The sequence below is a fragment of the Haliaeetus albicilla genome, chromosome 7 (genome assembly GCF_947461875.1).
Source record: "Haliaeetus albicilla chromosome 7, bHalAlb1.1, whole genome shotgun sequence".
In the NCBI taxonomy this organism is placed as follows: domain Eukaryota; kingdom Metazoa; phylum Chordata; class Aves; order Accipitriformes; family Accipitridae; genus Haliaeetus; species Haliaeetus albicilla.
In genome coordinates, this window is record NC_091489.1 from 14583209 (window position 1) to 14595925 (window position 12717).

Sequence of the window (12717 nt, forward strand, 5' to 3'; positions counted from 1 at the left end):
AGAAAGAGCAGAAAGGTTTTGGTCAACCTGAAGGGATCCTATGAAATAGCAAGCCTACATCAGGCACAAGGGGACAGATATCTGCTGCTGGTTCATGGTAGGGGAGGTGGAGCTGCAAGGAGAAGGAATAATATGAGGGCAAAATGATGGCAGCAGACAAGCCAGAGAGGTGCAGATGTTTGTGAAGCAGACTGCAGTCATTTTTATAGCAGAAGTACTATGGCCATCAGTGTAGATGAAGGAATCCTGCAGGTTATGGCATAAAAGTCCCTCAGAGCTTTCCTTGGAGATCAGTCCAAGCCAGGCTGCACAGAAGAGTGCTAGACTAGTGCAGACTAGTGCTGAGATTATCACAATACTATCGATGTCTAATCATTTTGGTATTGTTTGGTATTAGAGACATTTAGAATAATACTTCTATGGTGTCAGTTCAGCGTGTGACACCAGTAGCTAGGTCTGGCTGCCTTTAAGAATGTGAATTGAGAACAGTTGAACAGAGGATAGACAACAGTGCTGGGGAGTGTACAGCAGGAATGGAGAAGTCGTGTGGCTCATATAACATTTAGGGATCCAAATCTCAGCATGTATTGATGACATTTAGCTGCCTGAGGGTTTGTGGAAGGAAGTGGGGACAGAGAGTATTTAAGATGCATGTTGCAAAGTCACGGAGCTAAAAGGGATTGATTCAAGTGACTAAAAACATGCTTGAAGATGACTTCCCTTTTTTACTCTTAGTGACTCTTCACCTCAACAGTTCAATACAGCAGGCCATGGAGGGCATAGGAATCGAAAAAGAATAAATATTTGAAAAAGCAACCAGTAAACAGAGATGGATTTAGACTAATGACCTAACCAGAAAATAATGTCATGGGTTCAAAGCTCTGCAGACTAATTCTCTGGTGATAAATCTTAACTGCAAGGCTTTATAATCTTCCCCTGACTTGTGGATGAGCTTCAGGATAGAAACAAGAGGAGCTAGTTGCCCTTGGAATTCTGCCCGTGATGTAGAGGTAAAAAGGGAAGCTGGAGCAGGAAGAAGGGCTGATGAAGTGCCTGAGGACTGCTGCCCAGCTGGTTTTCAAATGGAGGCAGGTAAGCTTCCCTTCACTCTCATGAAGCTCTACGAATGGCAGTGCCTGCGCCAGCAAGTGACAGAGATCCAAAATCCCCCCAGTTAGGATAACCGTTTTTTATAACAGCTTTTTTATTCTTAAGCAGTGTGCTTTCAAATACTTCTAATATAGTTCTTTATAGTGGCTTCCTGGCCTGAAAGTCAAAGAAGAGATTGTATTTCTCCAGAAATGTTCCCTCTGTGGTTTTCCTAAGAAATTCTTGACTGGTTTGGAAGTCTAGTTTATATATGTGTCTGTAGCACTAGTGTCATTGCCTGTAATGTAATGTGATGCTTTGCTTTTATTTACAGGAGGAGTGAAGTCTTCCATGCCAGCTGACAGAATTTATTCATTTGAAAATTCAAGCCAAAATGGTTCAGTCCTTCCTAAGAACAAGGCTAATGGAAAACCCATAATTTGCCTATATCCATAAATAAAAATCTGGCAACTTGGAGCAATTCAGGCCAGAGTAAAAAATGACCTTCTTTATAACAAGTGTTCCTGGCTGCTCTGGGCTGGAGCAAAGGTTGACACATCTCTCTGCTCCCAGTGCTCTTTTCACTAGAGACAAGTGGGAGTGGAAGGAATGGTCGGGCTCAAAGTCACAAGGGAAAAGAGGCAGACTCGGGAAGGAGCTAGTTATGGCGGGTTTCACAGGGAAGGGAAGAGAAAGGAAGTTACATGGGAGAGATACAGGAAAGGTGGGCTGTGAGGAAAAAAAACCAAGAGGTGCAAGTAGCTGGGTAGGGATGTGGGAACGAGCATTCGGGAGAGCTGAAGCTTGGGAAGCCAACAGTGGGTAGCAGTGAGGATGGAGCAGTTCAGAGCTTCCTAGTCACAGACCAGGATGAAGGACAGGGGGGAAGCCAAGGGAGGGAGACTGAGCCTGAGACTGTTGGGTCCAGTAAGGGGAAAACCCAGAACGGTATGAGAAAATGAGCATTCACATGTCTGAATGAAGGAGAAAGAGTGGGAGGAAACAAGGTGACATAGGATGGAAAAAACTATGCAAAACAGTGTTCTGTTGTGCGGGGACTCTCTTGCTTTGTGTGCATCACTGCGGTCTGTACAAATGCCTTCTAGCAGTGGTGCATGCCACCAGACTACTGTTTGGCAAGTGCTGTTTGCTTCCTCGTCCACCTCTCACAGGACTGTCTTGAGTCAAATCTGTTTGCACGAACAGCACTACTCCCAGCATTTCACACCAGCAGGAGGCTGGGCATGCAGTCTCTGTGAAGTTCTTCCACTGTGTTTATGTACATGTGTTCTGCATATGGGAAGGGCTGTAATATCTGGGTTTTGGAGGTGCAGAGAATGCAGAATGGCTGTTAAAGATCAGTTGGAGTTATGAGGGTGAATATCCTCTGAAACTCAGGGACACAAGTTTGAAAACCAGATACAACCAAAACTAAAATAATCTGCTTCCTGCCTCTGGCAGACTTCAGCAATATTGTCAAAATGAGGGGGAAAAAAAAGTATGAAGAAAAAGTTGGTTTGAAAATGGTCTAAATGCAAGGGTGAAGAATAAGTTTTTGAAATGTAGGAATTCCTAAGCCAGAAATAATTCTGTTTCTCTCACCTAACACTTTTCAGCTTCTTGCTTACTGTAATGGCAACTGCTGTTTTATTTTGAGAAAGTGAGAAATCAATGGGAAATCCCTCCCATTTCTCACTGCCACCATCAGAAGCCTTTCAGCCATTAATACTAAACAGATGACTAAGCTACAGTTTCACCTCATGGTAGCAGGGTGCTGTGGCTTGACTCTCCCCAGCAAGGCTTTCGGTCCCCGCCTGCCCTCCACAGCTTGGCCCTTGCAGGAGATGAGTCTCCCAAGGACACAGCTAAAATACCAATGAACCTATTTGGAGAACTGCAAAATGTTCAGAAGGTGGTCTTTTCCATGAAGAAGAGTTATCATGAAGAAAAGTCACTTTTCCCGTTGGCAGAGTGTCCAGCCCTTCCCTGTTCCAGTGGCAGGAGAAGGTGGGGAGAAGCGAGAGTAGAATGACGTCACTTTTGACTTGTGACCAGTGTTTGGTGAGTTTGCCTAACTTTGGCTGGATGAAACACTTCATCGCAGGTTCTCTGTTTGGTATGTTATTAAACCCAGAAGGTTGGAGGGACTGCAGCTTTGGATAGCAGCTGAGAATCCTGTCTCTAGAAATTTGTTTAATAGTTTCTAAACGAAACAGGATTTTTAAAGTCTTTTCTATGTGTATTCAGTGAAAGATAATTATAGTTGTACCACCACAAAGACTCTACTGAACAAAAAAACCTAGTAAATTTAATAAATTAATGCTTCTTACAGGAAGAAAAAATTGCTGGTGATTGCCACACGTCCTTAATGGCATCAGTGGTGTAGTTCATACAATATACAATTACTGTTTGCACTGCTGTTTTGAAAAGGAACGTTTCATGAATGTCAAATATTTTATTGTTCCATTTTACAAATCCCAGTGCTCTAGTAACTAGATATGTCCCCCTTGCCATCCCAAATCCTGCAAGTTTGCCAGCTATTTAGTTACAAAAATGTTTTATGACTTAGCACTTGTATAAATCAGATTCTGCAAAGCTCTGTGAATATCAGAATTACTTTACATTTTAGAATGTGTAAGAGTATGTTTGGTTTTTTTTATGTACTCTGGCCTTTATCTCTGTCATAGTTAAACCCCCAAAATACATTTGCAAGCTATTTTTTTGACAGAGAAAAATGTATTTTTTTTATAACAGGAGGACATTCCTGTCTGCTTTATGGTCCAAGGCTCCAGTTCTGGAAGGGTTAAGCACTGAAGTTTTTATTCTCTGTTTAAAAGGAAAGTAATTACAGTTGCCCACCCACCTTTAGAAAGTTCTTTAAAATTTTCATAGATGAAGCACTAGAGTATTGTGATTTTATATTTAGTTACATAAAAGACTCCCTATAATTTGTTGAATTTTTTCTTTAGAAAAATTTGGAAATATCATTCTATGTTATTTGCTTCTAGTTTTGCTTTTAGCTTACAATAAACTGTAATGACATTTATTTCTAAGATGGATTATGATTTTCACACCCCCAAATTGCAATCTTTTAATGTTAAAAGAATCCTCACTTAGGCTGTTCTGAAAAGCCTCTTACAGATGACCACATACTTTCAATGGCAAATTGAGCTACCCTGGAGAATAAATTTCTCAACACAGTGCACTTTAAATAAATATTTCACAAATAAGAATATGCCGGTCTTAGGATTGTAGTCAGAAGTTAACACTTCTTTGGTTTTACCACTCTGCTGTTTCTCAGCTAGGCACAGGTTAGTGACCTCGTTATTCAATGTTAAATGGAAAAAGTTTTCTCATTATAACATTCGTATGTTATCATGTGAGTGAAACATGTGAGAACATGTTCATATGATATCATGTGGTTGAAAAATTGCAGCAGCGGCGCAGCTGCCCAAACCTCTGCCATTCCTTCATGTGCTTTGGGGAGCTGGAATTGTGTTCCTGGAGAAGAATAAAGGTTTACAAGGGACTTGGGTATGACACCAACCAATATTTCCTTTTAACCACCTTGATTACTTTTTGAGAACCTACTGCAAGAGCAACTCTAACTAATGAACACCATGGAAATGCACTCCTTTAATCAGTGCCTATCCGGCAGACCTTAAGTGCAGGTTTAGCACCATTGCCCATATGTAAATTAAATTAACATTGTAAAGAAAAGTGTCAGAATACAAAAATACTATGATGTGATGAACAGAAAATACACACCGTTGTCCACCAAATAATAGTAATATTGATGGTGATAACAAAATGATAATGCTGACTTATTTCTAATAAACACATTTCTTTGCAAATGTTTTAACAATAACTTACTAATAGCTACAAATATAATTAGACTATATTAAATTGCAGTAAAATAAATCATTAATAATTATGTGTGATTTATTAATTATTATTAATAAGACTATGCTCTGACATAGTATTTTCTATGGCAGGATCTCAAAGTGCTTGACAAAGGACTGCTGGCCCATTGTTTCTGTCTTTACAGACAGAGAAACTACAACAACGTGAAGTAACTTGCTGAAAAATGCAGCAAAGTCCAAGGCGGATGGATTGCTGCATCCTCTGATTCTGTCCTGGTGCCGAGCCACACATCTGTGCTGCATCTGGACCTGACACTTCACTGCTTTTCCTGGCCTCCTTTTTCAGCTGCATTTCCCAATATGAAATTATTACAAAGCACACATCTTCCTGCAGTACAGTAAAACTTCCAGTTTAACAAGTGCTAAAGGAACTACATGTTTGCTTCACTGAAACAAGATGCATTTCTTGAAGAAACATACGAAAAGCAGTTCAGCTCAGTTGCAGTCTGAATGCCGTCATTTAAACTGCAGTCTGTTTGGTAGACCATGTAGAAAGGGGATTGGAATTATGCAAGGATTGCACTTAGCAATTTTAATATTGCTTTCACCCTCCCTCGTAAAATATCTGAATATCATTGTCACAAATCTTTGTAAATAATCTTAAATAGGGGTTGTTTATTGACATCAGTAGGCCCAGAAGAATTAGAAATATAAGCAGGAGATATGATAAAATCCAGTTTATAAAAAAAGTGGTATTTATGCTTCTAAGAGAAGAAAACCAAAACAGGATTCACAGTTTAGTGAAAAGAGGTTTTATTTTTTTGTTACAGGCAAGAAATTTGGAGAACAAATGATAGAGAAATATAACATCTAAAAAAGCAGATATGTACTGGTGAGTGCCATACCATGTAAAAAGTGACTCAGTAAGCATTGGTAAGTGTAAAGAGTCTGCAATACATCTGAAACTAGCACAAGCTTATATAAGGAGTTATCAGATGAATACCAGGAAAAAAATTACAGGCATTCTTAAATCAGAAAATAGTCTTCAGAAAATTTTGGAAAGCTTCATATTTATACGTGGAAGTGCCCTTGGAGGAAGCAGAAGCAAATTTACATTTCATAGTGGAGTTTTCAGGCAATGTCCAGCAAAGAAGGGGTTAATCCAGGCAGCAATTAATGACCAGATGCTAATGGGCCAAGGAGCCCTGTATAAAAGAACCAGAAGAGGAGAGTGAGGGAGTAAAAGCAAAATGCATTAGGGGAGATGAAAGGCAAGGGGACCTGATCTTCGGCGAGAAGGGAAAGATGCTCTGGGCTGGAAGGAGGGCAGCGCAGGTGAGCCCAGCCTTGCAGCGCAGGTGAGCCTTGCTCCCATGCCAGGATGCGGCCACTTCGGCAGCCAGTGCTACTGCATGACACGCTGGGAGCGAAGAGAAAACTCCCCTGTGTGGGACGGTCTTAGCTGGAGCAACCTGCTTGTAACCTACATCAGGGGACTTTGAGTTTATAATCAAGAGTAGTCAAAATATCAAAATCCCAAATCTTCTGATTACCTCCGAGTATACTTGGTTTTGTCTCTCCTGGAAGTTTACCATGATTTTCCAGCTGGGCATGTTCTTCTTCACAGTTCCACATGAAAAGCAACATAACTTTAATACATGAGCTCTGAAAAAAATGCAAAAGGCCCAACATCTTCCATTTAAAGAAGGGGTTACATCTTTCACCCCCAAATATGCCTATAAAAAAAGGCAGAGTTGTAAAAGCCCCGAAGTATCAGCGAGCCGGAGGTAAGTGAATACTGGTTCCTCTCGGAAGGGCTGTGGGGTGGGTGAGAACGGTTGGCCTGAGGGATCAGGACACTGGTGGCTTAAAGGTGTGCAATGAGGGAGTGGGGCCAGGTTGCAAAGTGATGAAGTGATGCTGGTGTAGAAGACCCACCCGAATTACTGAAGTCTCCACAGGGATAGAATGTCTATTCCTTATATACATCCAGTCACGTGATGGTCATTGTTTTCTAATATGTAACGATTCCCAGTCATGAGACTGAGATGTGTGCTTATCACATAGGATAAGGTGACGTTTGCGCTATCAAACTCAGTTATAGTCAATTCACATCTAAAATCAATTATATGGTGGTTTATTATTCTTGAAATCCAGATGAAATGCCTGCTTGAAACAAAGGACATTTGTCAGTAATTTGTGGTGCCTTAAAATGCTTTCATCCTCCCACTGGAGGCAATTCATTCGGTAATGTTCAATTCTTGTTTCTTTTTAAAAGACTAGTAGTAGAGGAATGCTAACAGCTTGCAAAAAGATTGGTAAAGAGCATACTGGTAGGCCAGTAACAAACAGGCAGAAAAGGAGGGGCTTATTTACCGAAATGGTCACTTGGCTGGGAAAATCTCTCACATGAATTCGTGGTAGTGGCTGTGATCAAGATGTGACAGGACTATCAGTGGGACAGATGTGTACATGCCTGGAGAGAATGTGGTCATTCCTGTCACAAGAAGGAGACTGGAGTAGATGGATTTCAGTTTTTTTTCCATCCAGAAGTACATAATTATGTATTAGAGGTCTGTCTAAGGTTGGTGATATTTTCAAAAATATAAATAGCTACGGCAGTATTTTGCCATATTGTTTCTATCCTCAGTTTTGCAGTTAGAAGCTATGGTTCTGTATTTTATTTATAGTTATTTTAAAAATCTTACCCATAACAGAATAATACTTCAGCTTTTTAAAGAGCCCCCAAACAAGCTGACAAATTAAAAATGAAGGAAATTATATTTTAGCAATAAGTTAAATACTTTGGCTATTGTGGAATTTCTTATTTAACTGCTTCTAAGTGTTCTTTCCTCTGCTCAGAAGTCTAGGTAGTCCAAAATAAGTGAAATACAAAATCCCTTAAATTTTCAAGTGCAGTTTCTTTAACATATTACATTATATGTGTACTTGTACATTTTAGTCTGTTACTAAATACTAGCAGGAAACTAAAATAGGTACTTACTGCAGTTGTTATAATTTACTGGCTAGGCTAGCATGAAAAGCTATTGTGAAACAGGGAAACGTGCTACTAATGTAAGAAATAATGTAGGAAGATGAGTGCCAGTGCATAATACAATTTAGGAGTTGGCTGTGTAGGAAAAAGCCTGAGAACTCTTTCACCTGATATGTTTTCAGAGATGATGCACACATTTGTGGGAATATTCAACTCCAATAAACCAGCTAACAGGTATGAAGTCAACACGATGCTATTATTTAGGAAGCAGGCAGCAGCTGTCAGTGACACCATGCAAATTCAGAACAACTGATGGGAAAATACTGACAGTATAAATAAAGAACAGCCAAAAGAATCGGGAGACAAAACGCTACCGGCGCTGTTGCTCTCACGCAGTGAGACTTGGAGGCTGTTGCCTAACAGTCTCATGTTGGCACTCCCGAGGATGCTCAGTTGGCGCTTCAAAAGGTTGCTGAACTAATTCAGTCAGTTGGTTGCTGTCACAGAACTACAGGATCAGTGTTTTACATGATATATCAACTAGCTGCTTTTTCCACTGCCATTTGGTTTAGATCATCTGTTGGATGCAAAGAAGCAAGTCCAGCATCGTTAGCCCGCAGTGGCTGGCCACTTAGTGCGTGTACCTCTGGAAAGAGCAACATCCTGAAGAACTGAAGGCATTCAATCCCAAGGATATCAGAATTCGCCCTGTTTAAGGCCAGGTGAGCTTAACCTGATGAAAACATTAAACCATGTTACGTATCAATGTAGGCACTGCAAAGCGTTCAGTTGTAGAGTCTTGTTCTTTGTGCTAAGAAACTAATTAATAAGAATAGCCCAGTTATTAGTGGAGTAGAAATTTTCTTTGAGTAGCCTGCGTTTTTTAGTCCCTGTTGGAAATAGCCTATAGGACTGGGTTATATTTATAGCGTTGGTATAAATTTTCTGAAGGCAATTATTGATTTAAATTTACTTTAATTTTGTTGCTAGTAATTTAGCTAAGTACCAAGATAAAGAAACTTGATTCTAGCAATAACAACAACAAAAGGGTATTGAACTCAAACAGGGCCTGATGTACTCCTAACTAATTAACATTTTTATTCTGGGGCCAAGAAATACACATTTGCCTTTAACAGAATGACCGACGAAATTGCTGTCAGTCAGCCAATCTGATAAAGGTCAACTATTGAAAACCCAGTCTGTCAGTACACAAACTAAGTGATGTGGGCAGTCATAAGTTCACTTGTTGTTTTGAAAGGAAAATACACTATTTTCATAGATGCATCTGTTGTGCATCAATTACAAAACCTTTAATGAAATTTTATGGCAGAAATATTAATATCACCTTTCCTAGTGATACTTCTTGTTCATTGGGGGTTCTTTGGGTATCTTGACAGCACAGACTTGGTTTAAATAAAATGATATGTTTTAACCCCTTTAAAATGTTGTTTACTTTTACTTTAGTCAAACAACTTTTCCCAAGAGTTAAACTGACTGAATAAAACTGACTGGGGCAGAAAAGAGGAGTATGGAGACTATTCCTAAGACAGGCAATTATTTTATGTAGAGATTTACATTTCATGTTGTAGAAGAAAACTTTACCTACTTCTTGTTTACCTAAATTTGAAAAGCTTTTAGAGTGGTTTAACTCTCTATAGAGGACTGGCCTAGAAAACATCACTGTGGGATGATCGATAACCCCTCATGGCTGGTGCTTACCGAAGGAAAGGGCCAGTGCTGGGTGCCACAGGCGGGGGACGTTTGTTAGAGTAACTTTCCTACGTGGGGAATTTTGCACAGGAATAACTTATCAGTACAAAGAAACTGCCTCATGTTCTTGGTTAGGAGTTGATTTATTTATCACAGTCTTGCTTATATCCCTTTTAAGAAAAGAATTAAAACAAAGTCATCCTCTAAATGTGATTGCCTGCGATGCGATACCATCAGCTGGACACATGTTTAACTCCAGAATCAGCTTGAATGGTTGCATCACCGTGCTGATCTAAATCTCTCCATGCCATGTCTGCCCTGAGGCAGTATTTTGTGTTTGTTGCAGCATTCCTCATACCAGGGAACAAATAGTATTTCAAGATGTATGTAGCTCTTGTTTTTGTAGAAGTTTCAGGAACCCACAGCTCCCAGTAAAACTATCACGCAAACTAGAGGTTCTGCCTTAATAGGTAAATTATGTATTTATTCTTTTAACATCCATTTTTCTTTTATAAAGTACCAGAAATGTACATTCTTTATTTGAAAGAGTGAAGCTGCGCTCTCTGCTAAGCTGCGGGTGTCTTTAGCCATGTCTTTTTTCCTCTCGCTTTCCACAGTTCCGGCATCCATTATCTGCAGTCGTTTCTCTTATATGGAATATTTTTTTTATATCCATGCTCTCCCTTTCAAATAAAAGGGAAAATCACTGTCATGATTTTACAAAGATCTTTAAGGATTGAAGATTTACTCTGCCTTTAAGATAGGATATAATCATCTTTTAATAGAGATGGGAATTTCATGTCTGGCTTCACAGAATAAATTACATAAACACAGTGTGAAAGCACTGCACAATAATCCTCAGTAATAATGCTGAATATATGTGCTTACATGATTCCTGTACATAAATATGATTACTGAAAACGCCTGCTAATTCTTCCATTGCTCAAATGGTGCCAGCTTCAGCAGCTTGAAAATACAAGTTTATTGTCATTTGTTAAATCCCAATTTTATGCTTGTTTTGTTTTCTACTTCTGTTCCCACATTAAGCTGGAGACCAACAGAAGTATTTCTGGTTTATCTGCTTGCTTGTGAGCAGAATCATCACTAATGTCATCATTACTCTCGAGAAGATGTTGATACCTGTAGGCTGCCAAACAAGCAAGGGGTATTTTTCCCATTTATATAGTGACAATGTGCTATGAATGCATACATGAGTATATACGCACATATTGGCTGTACTTGTATACATATATGTGGCACTGAGAATAGTGTGTGGGAAGCTACAGTTTTATCTAAGGAGATGTCAGCTTCTTGAAAGTGGTTTGACAGGAGTCAAGCTGGCAGTATTTTGGGGCCTAAAGCCTACAGTTTTAGCCAGCACATCAATCTCTTCATTTCAACGTCCCAGGAGAAGACAGAGGACATGTGTGTCTGGCAGCTTGCTTTAGCCCAGTTTTCCACTGCCTGATAGACCTTTGGGGTTTCGTGCCATCTTTCTTCCTTTCTTTCCCATGTTTGTCCTTAGTGTCACCAAGGGCATGTGGGGAGAAAAGCTGAATGTGGGCACCCTGATTCCTGTCCCATGAGGACTCGTCCCACGCGGCTGTGAAGGAAGGGCTTGGTCACCCTGGTCCACCTAAAAGAAGTTGGGTCCTCGGACTAATGCGGCTTCCCAATTGCAATCATATCTCCTGTGCCAGTCCTGGAGGTTCAGGAACAAAAATTCCTGAAGTGAAAAAGAAAAAATAGCAACAGTGCAGAAGCTCCTAATGACACATTTTTTTAGCCCAAATTCTGATTTCCTTCTGAGTGCGTGTGTGTGTGTAAGAGTGGTGATGGCTGTTGCACACTTTCCTGAACCTAGAAAGGGACAAGAAACAAACAATTTTGGCCAGGCCTCAAAAAATATTACTGCCTGCTGATGGTATGGAGTATGGTCATTTACAAACCCTGGACTTCACTCCTGGTTTTCTGTTTCATGGCCCCCGTATCTTTCGTGCATATACTCTGAGCAGTTTTACAATGTGTTTTCCAGAGCTGACCTATACTTCAATGTAGTTAGATATGTTAGTCTTCAGTCAGGGTGCTGTTGTTGAAGAGCAGAAAGAACTACAGAAACAATCTAAAAGAGAAGAAACATAAAAAAGACACCGCTATACCATGTTTGTCTGTGTTCTGCCTACTTGGAGAATATATATATGTATGTATGTGTATATGTGAAACCATAGAGCAGGAAGACTGATTATCAGCTGCCTGCATGGTGTAGTCACAGTTGAAATGAGTCTGGTCTGGATACGCTTACCTATGATGCAAAAAACAATGAATTTGGGAAAGATTAAAGAGTTTGACAAATATGGCTGTCAGCTGTGACTTGGGGCAGGGGGATGAAAATTTCTGAAAGCATTTGAGAAATGTGGTTTGAGGACTTTCCTACACTTTGAGGAAAATGAAGGTCATTCATAGTGAGGATGTGAAATCAACATACAATTGAAAGCATGCAGCAATTCTTTATGATTTAAGTTGGTTTGAACTGTGTGAATACAATTTCTGAGTCAGAAATATCTAAGAGAAGAATAACTGCTCAGACAACAGAATCAGAAGAAATGGGACGATACTAAAATGGAAAACGCGTTTTGTGTATTGAAACAGTTCATGACAAACGGGAGTCTGACAAGTGCTGACAATACTTCTCCAAGAAATGGATGGTTTTTAAGGTGGCTTTAGAAGTGATTACACAGTACAGAGAAATCTGAGGTGGAGAAAATTTCTGAGGAGAAGTCGGCAATAGCTTTAAATCCAGTTTGATGCTATGGAACTGCACAAGTTTGATAGCAGATATGGAATACTTGAAATTATCTGATCCAAAAAATCTATTTTAAAAAAATTGGCCTGTGCTTTCAAGTTTTCTTTCATTGTGTCTATATACAAACAATATAAATATTTTTCTGTGTCCTTTTGTGTATCTAGTGCAAAGGCCTCAATTTGTGCACATCAAAGTGGTTTCTGTTAATTTCCGTAGGGTTATGCTGGGTAGCACCAGCCAAATAGGAGGCCATAATT

The 12717-nt window shown here is 39.7% G+C and overlaps 1 long non-coding RNA gene across 1 annotated transcript; it reads left to right on the forward strand.

Moving 5' to 3' along the window:
• The first annotated feature begins 941 nt into the window (after positions 1-941).
• LOC138685841 (uncharacterized) lies at positions 942-1592 on the forward strand. Its single transcript, XR_011325223.1, has 2 exons — positions 942-1092; positions 1424-1592. It is a non-coding gene; the product is annotated as an uncharacterized lncRNA (long non-coding RNA).
• Positions 1593-12717: the final 11125 nt, after the last annotated feature.